Here is a 20617-nt window from a genome sequence, read left to right as displayed (position 1 = left end):
GTCTAAGGGGTAGGGGGATGGGAGGGGGAGAGAACAAGCAAACACCTAAAAGAATTTACCTGTATGACCAGGAGCAAGTCACTTAAACCTCTTTAGGCTTCGGTTGCCTCCTGTTTAAAAATGGCAGCAGGAGTGGGAGAGATTCAACTGAAGTTAGAGAATTCAAAGCATCCTCCTTGCATACAAACCATTTGCATTTTTCACTTCATTAGTTACTGGCAAGGATCAGGCCAGCTGCTCTGGAGGGCCCATTCCTACCTGAGCTCCTAGAACCTGGCTCCTCCTCATTGATCTTTAAAGGGGAATGGAATCCTAAACCGCCATGTAGTCTGGGGATGTGAGCCCTCTCTGGCTCTCTTGGGAGGTCTCCTCCGTCAGCCTTCCTACCACCCAGCCCAGCTACGATTCTCTGCTGTGATTCTCCTTTTCTGCCTTTCAAGCTTTTAGCAATCTGGTCCCAACTTACCTGTCAGCCTTATCCCCCAATACTCCCCCTCTTTACCATTTTTTACCATCTACCATCATTTACCATCTTTACCTCTTGCTTGAGAGTAACACATGGGTGATCTCTCTCCTTGCCTCTCCAGCAATGCCTGCAGTACTTTGCACCCAGTATTTGATTAATAAATATTTGATGAATTTTGTTGACTTAAATTCCTCCCCTGCAGAAACCCATCATTCCAGTCACCCTTCTCATTGACCTTCAAGCAGGCCTTTTGTATTCTTGCGGCTCCCTTCTCTTTTGTACCTTCTTTCTTCCTAGAATGTCCAACCTCCACTTTGCCCCAATCTTGCTCATCCTTCAAGATCCATCTAAAAATTACCCCTCCTTTCTGAAGATTCCCCCCTTAAGCTCCAGGCTTTCTCCCATTTCTCAATTCCTGGTGTACTTGTCTGCCCCACTCATTTAATAATAGCCGGCAAATATCATCTGATGTTCTTATTAATGTGACATATCTTATTTTTCCAACAAAATTACAAGGTCCTGAGGGCAGAGACCGGGTTATATCTTAGATCTACTGTAGTGCCTGGCACAGTGTTTCGAATGTTGTAGTCACTCAAATATTTGTTAATGACCTGATCTTATTTTGGCTTTAGGAAACATCTGGATTCATTTCTCATAGCCACAGGGACTGTTGGCTTGCATATAGCAGCCTTGAAAAGAGCCACTGGCCAAGCAAGAGAAAGGGCATCTATCAGAAAGAATCTCATCAATTAGAGAGCGTGCAAGTTTCATTTATCCGTCAGTTGCTGCTAAGACTACTTAATTTCCTTTTATCCTAACCTAGTCTAAACACTATCACTTTCAGCTTAACTTGATGGAGCTTTCTCTGATTGCCAGACTGGAGATTTATAATGCCTTTCTGATTGTCCTCCATTTCTTTAGATTTAAGGAAGGCAGGGCGCTCTAAGTGGGAGGCTGTGTGCTGAGGAAGGGCCACTCGGTAATTCTTCCAATTCCTCCACAGCTAAACCTCTCAGAAGCACACTGCTAAGTGTCTCGTCCCACAGCTGTGGAGCTGTCTTGTTGGGACACATTGAGACTTTACCGTTGTCTGCTTCTTGGGGAGACACACCTCTTGTATCAGGAGAGCAGGAGACCAATTTTCCAGCCAATTAACAGGCCCTAACTACTTTGTTTAAAAAAAAAAAGTAAACAAGATGGGGGAGTTGGGCCCAGAACAAAGTGTGCAGCAATTACTTCCATCTGGCCGGTTAGAACCCTACCACATAGCATCTAGTCAGTGATGCTTCGGCAATGGGATTGGGGTTTCAAGGGTAGGAGGGGCATAGTGAGGAAGAAGAGAAAGATGAATGGAGGGGTAGAGATGAGAAGTTAGGGGAGGAGGAGAATGAAAATTTTAAGGAAGGAAGAATCAGGTTGGGAAGAGTGATGGGTGTTTTGGGGGAGGTGGTTGCCCTTGAAGTCTAGTTTCCAAAGGGTGCTTAATCTGAATGATCCTTCTCACAGGGTCTTAAATAAATCCTGCAGGTCTATTACTGCCTGTAGCAAAGAATACTAGGGAACAGAGGTGGAGGGGAGCTTCCTTTGGGAGTTTCTATTCAGCCACTTAGGATGAAAGTCTAAGAATCAGCGAGAATAGCTTTGGTTTTTATGTTTCTCCTGCATCCATCACAAAGTGCTAATTTCTCCTTCTTATTGGGAGGAAGCAGGAGAATTTGTTGTCAAATTTACCTATGCATCCCAAGTTCTTAAAATCTTTTTCACATGTTCCCAAAGTACTCAGCTGCAATGTTATCTCCAGTTACAAAACATGCAGGGGAATGCTGTCTTATCAGCAGAGCCAATTTATAGACCTTGGATCCTGAATCAGGATGGGGGCAGAGTTGGGAATTCTTGGTAGTATTTAACTTTTTTTCTTCCAATAGAAGCTGTTTACCATTTAGAGCTTTTGGGGCCTTGGAAACCAAACCACCAGCTTTTGCCTTCTTGTTTGAACTGAGACCCAGGCTCCTGGGTTGTTAGAGCTTTTAAACTACTATAGACTTTACTATAAACTTTTAAACTACTATAGCTACGTATTGGGGCATCCACCAATGGAGAGATTTTGGATATGAGAAGTAGGGACTTCAGTGTGGAAAGGAGAGTCTTAGAACGTTTTTTTCCCTCAAACCAAATCTGCTCTCCTTGTCAGAGGTGAATTTGTTGGCACAGTGTTTTTGCCAGATTTTTTTTTAATCTTGGCAGCAACAACGTGACCTTCAGGATTTATTTAGCTTCCAGGAAAATAATTAGCAAAAGATGGCAAAGACCAAAGAATCTGGAAGCCATTTGGTGAAGCTCTGCCCACATTTTATGTGTCTTGGGTCAAGAAAGATGTAGGCTTGCGGTAGTACCCAACTGCTGGGCCAAATGAGACGCAAATGGACAGGAAATCCAAAGAGGTTCCTGCAGGTGACTGATAACTGCAGAGATGTGTGGCCCGTGAGCCAGGGAGGAGCAAATATCTATCTCTCTCTTCCCTGCTATCTTCAATCCTTTGAATTCCCTGCCCTTACTTACTATGTCCCAAAACAAATGGAGAATATGCCAAACAAACGGACATGTTGAAGATGGACTGGTCAGCATTGTCTATGATCTGTTCCTGCCTTTGTTTCTCTGGGTTTGGACTGTGCTGCATTTCTGGTTTGAGTTACAGCCAGCTGTGCTAAGAGCCAGCTGTGTAGTCCTGGGTGGCAAGATGGGCTTCAGCCTTTGCCTGGTTTTCTTAATTCAGCTCTGAGTAGGAGCCCAAAGGGAAGTGGCAAGGATCAGGTTATAAAGAAAACTGGGAGGAACAAGTGGAAATTTTTGTTTGGTTTAATTCTCATTAAAGCAGAAGAGGAAAAAAAAGCTTCTTCATTTTTCTTTTAAAAGGACTGTTTAGTCAACTTCCTAAACAGTTTTGTAATTCCAGGTCAGCAGCTAACCAGCAGATGGGTTACAAAGGGCCTCTGGGATTTTTAAAAGCTAAGTGACTGGGCCTTCTATTTACCTGAAGAATGCCGGAGGCCCTCTGCTCATTTGACCTCTGCTGGCCTGAGCTCTTCCCTCCAGTTCTGCCACTAGTTTAACTTGGTCTCCTGAGAGTTTTTGTACCTCTGTGGAGGCTTGGACCAGCATCTCTCCAGGAACTAATGGTGTCAGGATAGACTCTCCTTCTAGGAGGCCTTTCCAGAGTTCAGGGCAGCCTTCCAGGCATCTTCTAGGCCAGGCCTTGGGGATCCGTGGGGACCTGTGTTTGGTGGTGATACTTAGAAAACTTAAAAAAAATTTAATTTTATTTTCAGTTTCAAATTCTCTCCCTCCCCATCCTTACTCATTGAGAAAGCAAGAAAAATAAAACTCAGTATAAGTATATATTAACATGCAAAACAATGTCATTTAGAAAACCTTAAAAAAGCTATTGGTCTCATTTGACTACAACTGAGTTTAACTGAGTAAGTCACAATGGCCTTATTTTGAAGTTCACATCTTTATAATGCAATTGGCTAATCTGATCTAAAACTGACATCTAATCCTTTGGATTACAGAAATGTACCATTTAAAAATTTCTGTAGTAATTAGATTATAATTGTCTGGGTATACATTTGAAAATATGTTAAGGATACAAACCCAATTTTGTTTAGAAGAATTACTAAAAACGTTGAATGAATCACAGAATTTTGAGACTGGAAAGGATCTCAGAGGTTATCCTAGGCCAGTGGTCTCTCAAATGCGGAAGTATGGAGGCAGCTAGGTGGACTGGTGGCTAGAATAATGGATTTAGAGTTGGGAAGACCTGAGTTCAAATCCAGCCTGAGACACTTATTAACTGTGTGGCCATGGGCAAGGTGAAGTTAGCTTCTGTTTGCTTTAGTTTCTTCATCTGTAAAATGGGGCCTGCCTCTCAGGGTTGTTGGAAGGATTAAATGAGATAGTATCTGTAAAAATGCTAGCAATCATGATTATTTGTAGTAACAGTGATAATTATAATTTCAGAGCTGTTTGGAGTTTAGGAAGAAGGGTCATGTCTCATCTTTGTTGTGATAGCCAATCATGGGACTCGTCTCCAATATAACCACATCTACCCCTGCTCTTCTCTCCCATCACTCTACCCCTTCTCTCTACTTTAAAAATTACCTATCTCCTCCCTTCTGAACCTGGTATTGTCCCCTCAGGACTGTTAGAACCTAACCACTTCTTGGATACCCACCATAGCAGCTGCATAGCTGTTGTTGGGGAAGTCCAGTCTCCCCCTAGCCTCCCTATCGTCTTTCTCCCAAGTAACCTGGGTGGCTTCATCAGTCAGTCACCCTTCAGAGGCTTCTGTGACAGTGTCTGGCGAATGAGTTTCGCTTTTCATTCTGAATAGGACAAAATCTTACAGAATGAGCCAACCTGGATGAGTAGGGATGTGCATCTCAGATCTCATTATATTATTTCTCACTAAATGTACCCCTTTTTGAACTTCTGTTTCTATCCAGGGTACCACCATCCTCCTGGTCACCCAGATTCATAACTTCAGGGTCATATTTACCTCCTGAGCCTCTTACTCTTCTTCTCCCACCCCATCCCATTTGTAGCCAAATGTCTTCATTTCTACTTCCGTAACACCTCTCTCATCTTATCCTTCACTGTACTCATACAGCCCCTACACTAGTCGAGGCTCTTTTCACCTCTTGCTTGGACTATCTGTCCCTGACCCAGGTCTCTCTTCTTCCCACTCTATCCTCTGTACAGCAGTCAAACTGATTTTCCTAAAGCTTGGGCCTTACTATGTCACCTCCTGTCTCAGTAAAGAAGGTTCCTTTTAACCATAGGAGCACATATTTGATTTTTATCTCTTTTTAAGTGTTTATTTTGTGTAATTTTTATGATGTGTGTAATTATGAGCATAGTAGTATGTAGATATCATTTATAAATAAGTAAATGTGCACATGTCACAGGTGCTTGTTCAGAAGGTTTTTTGCTTGTTTTATACTGCTAGGGGTGTGCCATTTGGAAAGACTGATGGTCTAGACCAGCGTCTACTACTGAGAATTCTAAGGCCCAGAAAGGTTAAGTGATTTGCCCATGATTTCATAACTAATTTGTGGCAGAGTTGGGACCATGGCTGGTCTCCTAACTCTCAATCAACATTTCTTCCTTTTATATCATCCTGCCTTTTCTGTCGTTGCGTAGTATTTATCCCTCCATTCTTCCTTCTTCATAATTCTCAAGGGTAGGGCTTAGCAGCTAGTGCACATTTTGAAATTTGTAGGCTGCCATAGATATTTTAGCTTGTAGGATTCAGAACAGAAAGATCCTAAGGGATCGCCTTAATCCAGCACTATTATTTTATAAGAAAAGGATACTGAGGCGGAGCGGGGTGAAGAGCTTTGCAAATGGTCACTTGGCTTATGAATGAACCACAGAGAAGAATATGGATCCAGGTTTTGTTTTTTCTTGTTTTGCTTTGTTCTTCCTCCAAAGCCAGTGCTTTACCCACCACATTAGAGCTGCCTGTACCTTATTTTACAAGGAAAGAAACTTGATGGGCATGGGCTAAGGATTCAGAGAGCCCCTGGGTCCAGCTTTGAAACTAGGAAAATTCAGACCCTGTTCTATGTCCAGACAGGGAGGAAAACAGACTTTTCTAATTCATCCCTCCAGAAGTTTATGATCCTTGCCATGCAGTTGAAAGACCTTTTCAGATTACATGATCTGCCCAAAGTCATGAAGCAAGCTGGTGTTCTAGTGACCTTGGCACTTATGCCAGCAGACTGACCAGTTAAGCTACCTGTACCCTGTGCTTTCTCTGGCCATTCACAGATGCTAGAGGTGTTTAAGGAAAAACTCTTCTCTTGTATTTGACTAGCAGAGTTTGATTTCCTTTCATGAACGAAAGGAAATCATAGATCAACATTTCCCTTCAGGGACAATTTCGCGCCCCCCCAAAGGCTTACCTAACTACCACAGGGATTTTCACATCCACATCTAATAGGATTGCAGTACTTAAATCAAAAGTGTGAAACATTTTAATAAACTCTGGTCTGCCATTTAAACATGAAATATGAATTTAGTTGTCCACCCTGCTTAGGTAGGAACTTTTCTGACTGGCTATAGAAGGTTGAGATTCAAGTTTCCTAATTTAGCTTGGAAACGGGCATTGGATTATTTTACTATCTTCATATATGGTTGAGTCTCTTTGTAATTAGGCTCAGTCTTTTACCTTGTCTTGCCATGATCATGCCTGGTATTTTAATAGAAGTGGCAGGAGTTAGGTGGCTCCCGTGCAGTTGGGCAGAGAGGAAGAGAGTCAAGCAGAGGGAAAGAAAAAAAGCTCCTATTGTTTCTATCAGAAGACTTACTGTGCAGGAGATGATGTTGTGGTTTTTTAGTTTAACAAGGGGATTTTCGCCCTCCACCCTCCTCAAAAAAGTTTATTTTATAGCAGAACGCAAACAAAAGTCTTGGAGAACTCTATACTCCAGCCTCCAAAACTTACTGTGACCTTCTGGTCCAGTAGCTTAGATGTGTTGAAGTGGACACATCGAGACCTGGAAACTGATGGCATTTCCCCCTGTGTTTAAATGCCTTGGAGGACTTACTTACCCTATATCATCAATAAGGTCAGTGTACAAACTCCATGCCCCTCATTCAGCTCCTGTATTTCCTGTAAGAGCCAGAGGAGTTGCCAATGGAGTTTCCACCTGTGTTTGCCCTCCTCTTTTAAACAAGCCAGATCTTGTCACTGACTCACTTGGGGAAATACTCTTCCTGGAGCCTTTTATTCCATAGAGACAGGACAAGTGGAGATGCTGGTGCCTGCCTCTCAGCCAGGAGAAGCCTCTAGAAGGAAGGATGGAAAGACCTCAACCTCTGCCCTAGCATAAAGTGCCTGGCACTAAGGTTTATAGGATTGGAGGCGATCTCCATGCTAAGGGCGTTCTGTTTGTTTAGCCAAGTTTATGTATGACGGGACTTTTTGATTATCTTCCTAATCAAGGAGTTGAATTCCAAGGGCAAAGTCCACTGTTTGGCAGCAGATATGTTGAGAACACCCGGTGAGAAGGGATTTCATTAGGTGTTGGCTTCCTTGGTTTTCTGCATCTCTTCCTCCTAGAGGTCTTGGTCTCAGGTCTTCTCATGGGATGCCAGCCAACCTGCCGACTTGTGGATTTCTCTTTGTAAACATCATGGCAAGAGAAAATATCAGTTGTTCCCTTGGTGACCTTTGTTTTCAGGTAAGTCTCACAGGCTTTCTACGTCTTAGTTGGTGAGGATGACTCTCTCTGTTGTGGCATGTTTTTTTTTCCCCTTTCCCATCATTCTTCCTTCTTCTCTTTTCATTTTGTTTGCCTCTCCTCTTCCTTTATCCCAGTCTCGGCTTCTCTGCTTTATTTGCCTTCTGTTTCTCTTTGGGATCCTATTTCTCTCCTTTTCCCTTGGTCTCTCTGTGTCTCCACCTGTCTTTCATGTTTAACATCACTTAAATCTTTTCCAAAGCCAGGATTTTCTTTTCTCTGCTCACTTCATTTTGGCTCTTCCTGTGTGTGGCTTTGAATGAAGTCCGGCAGGATTTTGTGAAAGTGGTCACATTTAGTTAATGACTAGGCTAGGAAACCACCCATGAGATGCAGTAATCTGGGAGAGGGGAAGGAAGGAAATAAGCATTTATTTAGCACCTACTATATGCTAGGCTTGGTGAAAAGCACTTTACAAATATTATCCCATTCCGAGCTCATTGCACTACGTCTATCCGTTTAGTGACAAGTTGTTGAAAGTGGGGCTGAAGTTTCCTGTAATGGAGTTTCATATCTTCCCTTGATAGGGAAGGTCCCAAATTTCAGGGTGGTTGCTCCTCCATATCTAGTCTCTTATCTCTATTTTCGTGGTCCTACCACCTTCCTTCAGTCTCTCGGGGTGTCTTGCCTGGACTGTTGAAATAGCCTCATACTTCATTTCCCTCCCTCAGATCTCTCCCTGCTCTAGTCTATCTTCCACACAGCCACCAAAGGGATTTTACCAAAGGTCTTAGACCTTGTTGTGTCACTCCCCTACTGAAGAAGCGCCAGTGCCCCGCTCTCAGCTCTAGGATCAAATCTAAACTCCTCTCATGGGCTTTTGAAGCCTGATACAACCTGGCCCCAATCTGCCTTTCCAGCCTTATTATATATTACTTCTCTTCCTGTATTTTACTGTCCAGACCAACTGGCTGTTCCTCACACTGGGCAAGCCACATCTCGTCTCTGGCCTTTGCACTAATTGACCTTCATGCCTGCTATACTGGCCTTGCTCACCTCTGCCTCTTACTTTCCCTAACTTCTTTCAAGGTTTATCTCAGGTGCTTCCTCCTGCACAGGGCCTTTTCCAATCCTCCCAGCTGTTAAAGCCTTCCCCATTAAAAATTACCTTTAATTGATTTTGTATGCATTTATACATGAACATGTTGTTTCCCCAGATAGAACATGAACTCCTTGAAGGCAGAGACTGTTTTATTTGGTGTCACTGTGGATAAAGCACTGGGCTTGAAGTCAGGAAGACTCCTCTACTTGAGTTCAAATCTAGCCTCAGACACTTACTAGCTCCATGACCCTGGGCAAGTCACTTAACCCTGTTTGCCTCAGTTTCCTCATCTATAGAATGGGCCGGAGAAGGAAATGGCAAACCTTTTCAGTATCTTTGCCAAGAAAACCCTAAATTGGGTCACAAAGAATCAGACGCAACTGAAAAATGACACAACATTCCAGCATGTCCTTAATAAATGTTTGTGGAGTGACTGTCTAATTATGGTGAGTCAACTGATAGTAGTAAATTGATTGCCTACTGCTGAGCAGGGGTATTAGGATAAGAAGTAATCTGATTAGGCTTGGCACCTGTTTTGGGTCAGTCTTTAGCTTCATTCCCATTCCCCAACTAAGGCAGCTGACCTGACTGGCATACACTGGCCTAGCCATCACATGCCGGCACTGATGACCCTGCATGAGTCCACTAATCGATGAGAACCTGGCCTGTTATAAGCTCTGAATTGGATACAGAGAAGTGTGTGAGGATGTAAAGAGAGGAGAGAGATCATACTGTGACCTCGGTCGCCTTAGGGTCCAAGGGTTAATTGAAAGTGTTTTCCCTATAGAATGACATCATTGAGCCTGGCTCTGATGGGATAAAATTAATCCTTCAATCTCTAATCATATGGAAACAAAGTAGGATCTGGTTCTATGGGAAAAAAAACTCCAACAACAACAGATTAAAAAACCCACCACCTGTCAAAATCACATGTGGCTTAAGAACCCCTTCATCTAGGAGGAATGGTGGAGTATAACTGACTTGGAAAGATACTTACAAATATACTTGTGTTGGCCCTGAGAAAAAGCAAATAGGTCAGGAGATTTTGCCTGGGAGAAAGAATCCTTGGAGGTGAGGTGTGGGAATGGGGACTTAGAACTGAGGAAGAGTTGGGAAGAAACTGGAGACATTTAGATAAAATGAGTCCACAAAGTTTGACGCTTTTAGAAAAATTGGAAGATAGGAAAGAAGGATATTTTTCAGACATGGGCAGTTCAAAGGGACTGACTTTTGAGTCTGTAGGCCCAGAAAAGGTAGAACATAACATAGGCTGATTATGTAAGTAGAAACCTGGGAAGCTCCAGAGTTTGAGGTTCAAGTAAAGGGGAGTGATATTGATTTGGAATTAAAATGCCAAATGGGAACCAAGGAGTAAGTTAGTTTTTTTGTTGATACAGGAGAACTGAGATGGCTTTGACAGGTTGAGAGGAAGAATGAAGTAGGAAAAGGAACCAGAAAGAACTGAAAAAACCTGGACTATATGTGGACCAGTGCCAGACTGAGATGAATGACCTTAGATTAGGTGCTGTGATTGATTTTCCTTATGTTGTCTGTATCTTTAGACAACTATGTTCTGTTGGATAAATGGACAGGGAAGGGGAATATCGCAAGAAAAGTATGGGGAGGGGATTACACTGATAGTGAGGACTTGTTTTTTGTAGAAGACACCTCCTTTCTCCTGGTTGGCTATCCAAGCAGGATAGTCAAACTGGACAGAGGAACCTCCATTTCTTCACAACTGTTTAAGGAATTTGCTCATGTTCACTGGTGATAGGACCATCTCTACTCAGATCTTATCAACTAACCTCTAAGAGAAGAGGTTGTAATGTTTCCCTTGCACTTTGAGGGGGAATACTGGTCTTGCTAGTTTCTGGTATGCTAGAGTGGCTGCCTTTACTTGGAGGCTTCGTAAAGAGCCTTGGTGTCCCTGTATCGTAAATACAATCCCATCTTCTCTAATTCCTTTTGATTCTGAGCTTTACTTCTATGCTTCTGGGTCTCTTTGACCCAGATGCAAATGGACTTTAAGCGTGGGGGAAGCTGGAAGTGTGATTAAAGTTCTTCCATTTTGCCATTTACCCATCTGTTATTTGGACCCATAGGGTTTTGAAGGTTCTGGGACTAGCAAAGTTCAGGTGAGGGGGAAGCAGTACCAACCGGATGAACCATGGGTGAGGGAAGGGGAAGATTTGTCTCACCCATGCTATCATATGTTCAGTAAAGGATCCTAGGATCACAGCTAGAGCTGGAAGAGACCCGAGAGGTTGTTTAGCACAATCACCATTATTTCCTAGGTAAGGGAGCAGCCTCAGAGAGGTTCAGTGATTCACCCACGGTTAGCAAGGCCAGGATTTGAACTGAGGTCCTCTGAGTCTAAATCTAGCTCTTTTTTCACTGGTCTTTAAATATATAGAGAGAAAGATGTCAAATGTCACTAAACAGGGGCTCTTATCTGAGCTAACCAACAAGCCACATCCCTTCCTTTCCCTTTCACCCCTCCAGATCCTTTGGTGTAAATGGTGAACCACACATTGATCTTTGCTTTATCTTTGAGGCTGCTTTTGACCTGGAAATTCACTCATAGATAACATCAACACCGGGTACTTCAGAAGTCCCATGTTATGGCCTTTTTATATTGGGGGGATGTATAGGACGGCAGGCGGAACTTCCTAGTGGCTGGGATACAGATAGGACTGGCCCTTGCCCTTGATGGAGACAATTATATCCATTTCGTAGAATTTTATTTAATCAAATGGCTGATAGAATGAGGGGAGGCCAAGGTAAGGGGAGCATATGTACCTGACCTCTCTTGGCCTCTGGGACTTTTTTTCAGTTACACAGTGACATCTGCAAAAGCAGGAGGAAAAACATGGCTGTTGATAAAATTCATTTAAATAAAAAAGAAAATCCAGAGAGCAAAAGATGATAAGTAGTAGCCAGTCCACAGGAGGCTGATCAGGATGGTGACCTGCCAGCAAGAGATGTTAAGCCAGAAGAAGACAGGATGGTTTGTGTGTGTGTGTGTGTGTGTGTGTGTGTGTGTGTGTGTGTGTGTGTACACATGGCTATCTTCAAATACTTAAAGGCCTGTCATGTGGAAGAGGAATTATTTATGCTTTGCTTAGGACTGGTAGGCAGACCTAGGATCATTGCAGGGGCAGATTTAGGCTTGTTGTACCGAATGGCTTTCCCATAGATAATATTCTCCAGAAGCAGAATGATCAATACCGCATCCCCCTCATTGGGAGTCTTCAAGAAGAGGCTGGGTGATCACTTGTTAGGGGATTCTTGCCAGGGTACCAGTGGGGCGATATGGCTTCTGAGGGCCCTTTCCCAGTTCTGAGGGTTTGGGATGAATATTAGACGTGACAGGACTTCGTTGCTTCTCCTGGAAATTCTGAACTTGATTGACCCCAAGGGTAAGACTCAGTCAGCTTTTCCCCTGGACACGTACACTCTTGGGCTGTATGATGAATACCATTGTTTAAAATTGGCCGATGACCCGCCATGACTCTGGCATTGTAATTATGTATGTTTCTGACCTCAGAAGATCCTCAAAGATAGCATTTCCAGACAGATTTGACCACGGTACACTTTTGGGCTTGGGATATATTGATAAAGCTCAGAACCTCAACATTGGAATGGACCTCAATGGTTATCCAATAAAAAACTGGTACCTGCACAGGCTGTAGACAACATACATGACTGGTGGTCATCCAGCTTTTGCTTGAAGACCTTACATACATCGTTTGCATGTTGTCTGTCTGATCCTTATGAGCAAGAACTGTCTTTTGCCTGTATTCATATCCCTAGCATTTCACACATTGCCTGGTACACGTTATGTTCTTAGCAGATATTTGTTGACCGACTACTAGTCCTCAGAGGCTGTCCATTTCATTTTGGGTACCTCTAATTGCTAAAAAGTTTTTCCTAACATCTAGCCCCAAATTTTCTCTTTACAACATCCATCCTGTTCCTGGTTCTGCCTTCAGGGGCCTGACAAAACAGATTTAATCTGTACTCCAAAAAACATTCCTTCAAATATACAAATCAAATATTTCCAGTTTCTTTGGTCAGCCTTCATAGGGCATGAGCTCCAGACTCCTCATAAATTCTTTAGTGTATTTACTGTGTATTATAATTATCATTATTTTTGAATGTGTTTTATTCCCATACATATTTGTAGTTGATCTTAAGGCCCATGAAGGCAGAGAATATGTCATAGCCAGGTTTTCTGTCTTGTCTCTACTCTGGAGTCCAGTGCTGTCTATATAGTAGGCACTTAATGTTCCTTCTATTTGTATTTGAGATGCTGGGCTAGAAGGATGGCAGACATACCACTGATGATGGCATGGGACAACAAACAACAAGGCTGGGATAATTTTGGACCAAAATAGATACAACTAAGCTTATTTTAATACTGAAAAACCACTGAGTGTAATAAATATTTTATGTAATAAGTGACCTATGTAATTCCATATTTAGCATGTTAGAGGGGAAAATAATACTGTTACTGAAATTTTCTCCTGGAACTCCTGTTCCCACTACACAGAACACAGTTTTGGGAAATGCCATGCTGAAAGCTTACGCTGTTGAGGGGCCACAAAGCACTGAATCAGAGGAAAGAGGTAGATACCCAAGTGTGCACGACAGAGTTCCCATAACACTGCAGGTCTTCTCAATTTTGGGGGGGTCATAGACCCTTTGGATAGTCTGGAGAAGCCCATGGTCCCCTTCATAAAACAATATTTTTCAATGCACAAAATAAAAGAGGATTACGGAGGAAACATTATATGAAAATAAAGTTATCAAAATAATTTTAAAATTAGGTTCACCAATTCTGGACTAAGAACCCCTGCAAAGAGAAACGTCACCCCCTTTCCATGGTTCACTTCAGATTCTGGGTTTTTGCTTCCCCAAGTATGACCAAGTGTGAACCTCGCTCCCCACTTTGGTTGCCAGGCTCTTTCTGCGGCCTCCCCTGGACTGAATAATGCAGGCTCAGACAGATGGCCAGGTGGGGGCAGTCCAGGAGACTGTCATCATTGTCTTCAGAAACAGCTCAGAAAGTGCCCTCCTGGGCTTTCTGAGGGTCATTTTAGAGCCAGCATTGTGCCTCTCTAAGGATCCAATGAGCCTGCTCTTAGGAGCAAGTGAGATAGTGTACGTAATGTTCTTTGTAACCCTTAACGGGCACGGTAGATGCCAGTTGTTATGGTGGGACGGCATGGTGTAGTAAATAGGCATTTGAAAACGGGTTCAAAGCACTTTATAAACAGCCTCCTTATGCCTCTCTACTCTTTTTGCTCCTCACTACCAGCCATGGACTCTTCTATCCAGTGACACTGGCCTCCTGGTCATTCCATAAACAAGATTCTCTGTGTCTCAGGTCTAGACATTTTCTCTGGCCATCCCCCATGCTTAGAATGTTCTCCCTCCTCCACTTAGACCACTAACCTCCCTGACTAGAAGTCCCAACTACAATATCACCTCCTACAGAAGCCTTCCCCAACCCCTTTTGATTCTAGTGCCTTCCTCCTGTTAATTATTTCCTATTTATCCTGTCTATAGCTTGCTTTGTATATTTGTTTGCACGCTTTCTTCCCTGTTAGATGTTAAGCTCCTTGAGGGCAAAGATTGTCTTTTTGCCACTTTTTGTATACCCGTTACTTAGCACAGTGCCTGGTACATAGTAGATGCTTAATTAATGTTCGAATTTAATTGAATTGAATAAGTTCTCGGCACAAATCCTGCAACCGACATCTAAAAGCTGTGTGACTTTGGACAAACCACTGACCCCCTCTGATCTTACTAAGGCCTCCTTATCTGGTAGTGTGGGGATAATGGTATCTGCCTCATAGGGTGGTCATGAGGCTTGGAAAATATAATGTCTGTAAAGCACTTTTTGGGCCGTATAGATACCGGCTAGTCTTTTTATGGGGGCAGTTAGGTGGCACAGTGGACAGAGCGCTGGGCCTGGAGTCAGGAAGACCTGAGTTCAAATCTGGCCTCAGATACCTGCTCTCTGTGTGTCATTTGACTCTGCCTCAATTTCGTCATCTGTCAAATGAGCTGCAGAAGGAAATGGCAAACCATTTGCCAAGAAAACTCCAAATGGGGGTCACAAAGTTTTGGATGCGACTGAACAGCAAAGTCTTTTTACCATCAGGGCTGTCATTAGGTTGGAAGTTCTGCAGCAAGTAGCTCATTTGGCCTGCTACCATTTTGTTGCTTCAGTGACCCATGAGGATGGGTTTGGGGAGTAGGTGTGTCTGTTGGGTGTGAGACGCCCAATGGAACAGCAGTTCCATGACTATCTCTTGACCCTCATGAAGCTTGTTTGGGGAGGGGGCTTCCAAATGTTTCAGGACTGTGACTAGGACTCTAAGCCCAAAAACTCCTAGGGTAGGGATTCCTGCCTTGCCTTCCTCCCATCCTTCCTCCCCAGCTTGGTAGCGTCTGATACAGGTGGGCAAACAGCTTAAGTTAAGCCTGTAGTTTTAGGAGACATTCTCAGTGGAATTTACTTCCAGGGATAATCACTGGGCCTATTCCTACCCTCACCCCACCCAACAACACTAAGAAATCCCCATTGTATTTCTCAGGGTGGGTCTGGTTGCTATTGTCCTCTGCCCAACTCTCCCTATGGTGGAATTGAAAATAGAAAAGTATATGGCCTGCTTATCCTAAGCTCTTTTCTCCTGGCCCCATTCTGGACATTTTGCTCAGCTCAAGTGACAAGCCAAGGATAGCTGGTCTGGGTGACCTTTAGAGAATTGTGAAGACTGGAAGCATCTGCCCCCAGAAGCGTCTTGGAAAGGAGATGTATATAGGAGGCCTTCCAACAGGGCTTTGAGTCTTGACAGTGGCCAGCCCCACCCCAACCTCTTGCACTGGGCCTAGGACCACAGGTCCTGAAAGGGTCCTTTGCTCTTCTTTCCTCCCTGGAATGCCTCTCATTAGCAGAGGAATGAAGTTCTGCTCCCCAGCAGGTTGCACGGGGTTGAGACTAGGCCTGGCTCAGCCTGCCCAGAGCCCTGGTGGTAGAGGAGTTTGCAGATTTCTTCAAGAGGCATTTTTGTTGTCTAAAAGCTGAGGTCGGAATGTTGAAGACACTCTTTTTACAGATCAACCTGGAAATACACAGGGGATCAGTTAAGGGAAAAAGTCACAGGTGATTGTGGTGAAAGCCAAGCTCATAACTTAACATGGGTGACTCGAGATTCGAAGTGAGCCTGAGAAGAGCTGCAGGAGGGGCGTAATACAAATGAATGCCTGTTGTCATTTATCCAGAAAATTTACATCTGTTATCTTATTGGTATATTGGTATTATTTATTCCTGTTTCTCAGATGAAAAAACTGAGGCTCAGAGATTTCGGTGACTTGCCTATAGTCCTACATCTTAAATTCCAGAGGTGGAATTTAAATCTAGGTTATTTTGACTCCAAGTCCAGGATTCTGTTCACTAAGCCACATTGCTTTGGGGTCTTCTCTCTCCCAGCCCTGGGCTGGGAGTTTCCCCCAGGAATGCCACATTCAATCCTGTTTCTCTGCCTTCCCTCATCTTACTCTTTTCACTTGGAGTAGGCTTCTTTCTCTTCTGAGCCCAATCATTCAAGGTCTAGCTCAGAAGGTACTTTTTTAAGTGACATAAAATTTTTTAAAATCATGTTTAGAAAATTCCTCCTCTTCTGTGAAGCCTTCCCTGTCCATGCACTTTTCATAGGTCTCCCTCCTCTATTTGGGCCCCTAAGCATTAAACATTGAATCATACACTATCCTGGATTGTTTGTTGCTATTTTGTGTATTGGGCAACAGGGTCTAGGTAAAGATTCTAAGCTCCTTAAGGCTCTCTGCTTGGCCCTAGGCTACTCAACATTTCTCTCAATGACTGGGCTGAAGGAAGAAATGGAATGACCATCAAACTTTTATGTGACATGTGTTTCTTTTTTTTATGTGAAAATTTGTTTTACTGGACTATACAACCATGTAAATATTGAGGGATTACTTTTTTTTTGAATTTTATCATTTTTTTTTAATATTTTAGTTTTCAACACTGATTTCCACAAGATTTTGAGTAACAAATTTTCTCCCCATTTCTACCCTCCCCCCACTCCAAGAGGGCATATGTTCTGATCACCCCATTCCCCCAGTCAGCCCTCCCCTCTGTCACCCCACTCCTCCCCCCCATCCCCGTTCCCCTTACTTTCTTGTAGGGTAGGATAGATTTCTATGCCCCATTCCCTATATATCTTGTTTCCCAACTGCATGCAAAAACAACTCTTTTTTTTTAAGCATCTGCTTTTAAAAATTTGAGTTCCAAATTCTCTCCCCTCTTCCCTTCCCACCCACCCTCCCTAGGAAGGCAAGCAATTCAACATAGGTCACACATGTATCATTATGTAAAACACTTCTACAATACTCATGTTGTGAAAGGCTAACTGTATTTCCCTCCATCCTATCCTGTCCCCCTTTATTCAGTTTTCTCCCTTGACCCTGTCCCTTTCAAGAGTGTTTGCTTTTGATTACTTCCTCCCCCTATCTGCCCTCCCTTCTGTCATCCCCGCTTTTTGTATCCCCTTCCCCTTACTTTCCTGTGGAGTAAGATACACAATTGAGTTATTCCCTCCTCAAGTCAAATCCGATGAGAACAAGATTCACTCATTCCCCCTCACCTGCCCCCTTTCCCCTTCCAACAGAACTGCTTTTTCTTGTCACTTTTATGTGAGATAATTTACCCCATTCTATCTCTCCCTTTCTCAATATATTCCTCTCTCACCCCTTAATTTTATTTTATTTTTTAGATGTCATCCCTTCATATTCAACTCACCCTGTGCTCTCTCTCTCTCTCTCTATATATATATATATTCCCTTCAGCTGCCCTAATACTGAGAGAAAGGTCTCATGAATTACACACATCATCTTTTCTTGTAGGAATGTAAACAAAACAGTTCAACTTTAGTAAGTCCCTTATGAATTCTTTCTTGTTTACCTTTTCATGCTTCTCTTGATTCTTGTATTTGAAAGTCAAATTTTCTATTCAGCTCTGGTCTTTTCACTGAGAAAGCTTGAAAGTCCTCTATTTTATTGAAAATCCATATTTTGCCTTGAAGCATGATACTCAGTGTTGCTGGGTGTGGCACATGTTTCTAAGAGGGTTTTTTTTTTCTTGCTCTCTTGATGGAGGAGGGAAGTGGGAAGAAGAAAAGGCAAATTTTTATTTGAAAAAAAATAACTGAAAAAACTTGCATATGACAGCAGGGGAAGTGTAGTAAGCATGTTGGATAATAGAATTTGGATTTGAATTTAATATGTTGAAATTTAATAGGGGTAAAAATCAAGTCCTACATTTGGTTAAAAAAAACTGCATCATCACGATAGTTAACATTTAGTGTTTACTCTCTGCCAGGCTAAGTGTTTTACAAATACTATCTTGTTTAATCTGATAACAACCCTGGTGGGGTAGAAGCTATTATCATTCTGATTTTATAGATGAGGAAACTGAACCAAACAGAGGTTAAGTGACTTGCCCAGGGTCTCACAGCTGGGAAGAATCTTAGATCAAATTTGAACTCAGACATTCCTGACTTGAAACCAATAGCTGTATCCATGTTGCCACCTAGCTACATAAGGACAGTATGGGGAGGCACGTCTCGACATCAGTTCTCTGAAAAGATCTGGGGGGGTTTAGTGGTCCAACACTCAATATAAATCAACAGTATGATTCAGCTGCCCCAAAGCATCATGACCTCTTGAACTACATCAACAGAAGCATTGCTCCTGGGACGAGGGAGGCGAGAGCTCCTCTGTTGCTTGTCTTGGCGGCACTGTTGCTGGAGTGTTGGGTTCATTTCTGGGGACCACATTTTAGGAAGAACGTTGACAAGGTGGAGAGTTCAGAAAAGGGTGACCAGGTGAGTAGGGGGACTAGAAAGCACACAGAAGGAGATGAGGATGTTTGATGGAGAGCTAATGGCTTGCTGTCTCTTTGAAGGTCTGCCATGGGGAAAAAGGATGAGGCTTGTTTGGAACTAGGGACCATGGGATGGAAGCTGGAGAGAGGCAGGCTTGGGTTTGACAAAAACAATTAGAAGAGAAACAGAAGTGGGACGAGCTGCCTTGGGACAGGTGGTTTTTGTGCTCTGTGGAGGCCTTCGAGCAGACTCGATGGCCACTTGTCACATGGGTTGTGCGGGAGTTGCGGAGGGACTCTGAGAATGTGACTTTGTGCTCATATAGGTCTTGGGGACAAAGATGGAAGGACAGTGACTAACTGTGTTCTCTGTCACATGCACAAATGGCTTCTCAGAGATCCCAAAGCAGCTGCCCCAAGGCCAGAATCTTAGCCTGAGGAGTCACTGACTTGGGGTGCAGATGACAGATGGGAACCTAGTGAGGATGTTTTACCAGTCTCCTCCTGGGGGCCCAGGAGCAGCCAGGGAGCAACAAGCCAGTTGGCAAACTTACCTTCTCCGCCTTGGGGGACTTTGCTTCAGTTGCTAACAACAGACATGGATCGTGTAAATAAAACACAGACACACACGCAGACACATACTTGAGTTTTGAGAGTTTGGGGGAAAGCGTTGAGATGGAAGTGGGAAGGGACTGAAAAGCATGGTTAATTCTGGGAATGAGTAGCTACTTTACGTTCTGGGCCCTCTCCTGCCCCCCTGCTTTTGGGGGAAAAGGGTGGGAGGGGAGAATGGAAGTAATGCCATGTAAATGGATGCTTCTAGTACTGTACAGAATAAGCCTTAAAGACCAGGGCCATGGTGCGGGCCTGATCCTGACCCTTGTGTTGGCTGTTTGTGCCTTTGTACCAGTGGCATGTTCTGTGTCACACACTAACAGGTTTTGGTCATAACTAGTCCTTCAGGATACCCTCAAAGCTTCCTCCCTGAATGCCATTGCTGCTTAATAGAGATGACCATCTCTAAACACTTGCAGAACAAGATTTCTTTGAGAGCTTGTATACCATCACTCATCTAGCAGAGTCCATTCACAGAGAGGAATTAGTCTCTGAAAAAGTGTGCCTTTTCCCACCAGGCATGGATTTTTATCATTTATTAGGAATGCGAGAATTTGGGGTTAGATGGACAAGTCCAGAAACTTCCTAACAGACATCTCAGAGAAGGTAATTAGGAGGCTGTGGAGTTTTCTTTGGAAAGATAGAAGGGAGCTTTCCTGGAAGCAAAGAAGTGACCTAGGTGACATCATCGGCCTCTTTTATGGCTCTGGGATTCTGTGGAAAAAAGTGTACAAATTTGTCTGATGTTGGTTGTAATATGGCACCATCAAGGAGGTGCATGGAGCTTTGAGTGCCTAATTCACAGACCACTCAGGGTGATCATTTTAGGAGTGTTTCAAGAAGGGAAATTAAGGTGGGGTAGTAGGGTATGTGTATGTATAACAGAAACCTGGCCTTGACCCCAGGTAGGCTTCTTTTTGACCTAAGGACTGCTGTCCCAGCCACCAACCCTATCTGTCTTAGAAGAGGCCCTACAGAAAGGAGATTGGTTAACTCAAACTAAGGTCTAGGCATATTGGCTAGATCCGGGGCATATTTTCGAATACTTTTCCAAGGCTATGGGACTCTACTAAATCTAGAATAGTGAGGTGAAAAAACAAACAAGCAAAAAACCCCACTGTGTGTGTGTGTGTGTGTGTGTGTGTGTATGTGTGACTCAACATCAGTGCGCCTGTTTGACTGAGTGTAGATGTCGAATGGATGGAAAAGGTCAGAGTTATACCTCTTTGGGACCTTAACAACTTATTTTTATTGTGCCATTCCCCCACAGTTATTAC

At 43.3% G+C, this 20617-nt stretch overlaps 1 protein-coding gene across 5 annotated transcripts in view; it reads left to right on the top strand.

Annotated features, from left to right (window-relative positions):
• DENND2B (DENN domain containing 2B) overlaps positions 1-20617 on the top strand; it is a 207127-nt gene that overhangs the window by 76326 nt on the left and 110184 nt on the right. Inside the window, exon 1 of one of the 5 annotated variants that reach the window (XM_036764022.1) lies at positions 7606-7710. The exons of the other annotated variants lie outside the window; for them this stretch is intronic. The gene's annotated coding sequence lies outside the window, so the exon portion shown is untranslated. Of the gene's footprint in view, positions 1-7605; positions 7711-20617 lie in introns of those variants that run through there. 5 annotated transcript variants of the gene reach the window in all.

The sequence above is a fragment of the Trichosurus vulpecula genome, chromosome 6 (genome assembly GCF_011100635.1).
Source record: "Trichosurus vulpecula isolate mTriVul1 chromosome 6, mTriVul1.pri, whole genome shotgun sequence".
In the NCBI taxonomy this organism is placed as follows: Eukaryota; Metazoa; Chordata; class Mammalia; order Diprotodontia; family Phalangeridae; genus Trichosurus; species Trichosurus vulpecula.
The sequence above is the reverse complement of the archived record's forward strand: the minus strand, read 5'-3'. Positions and strand labels throughout refer to the sequence as shown.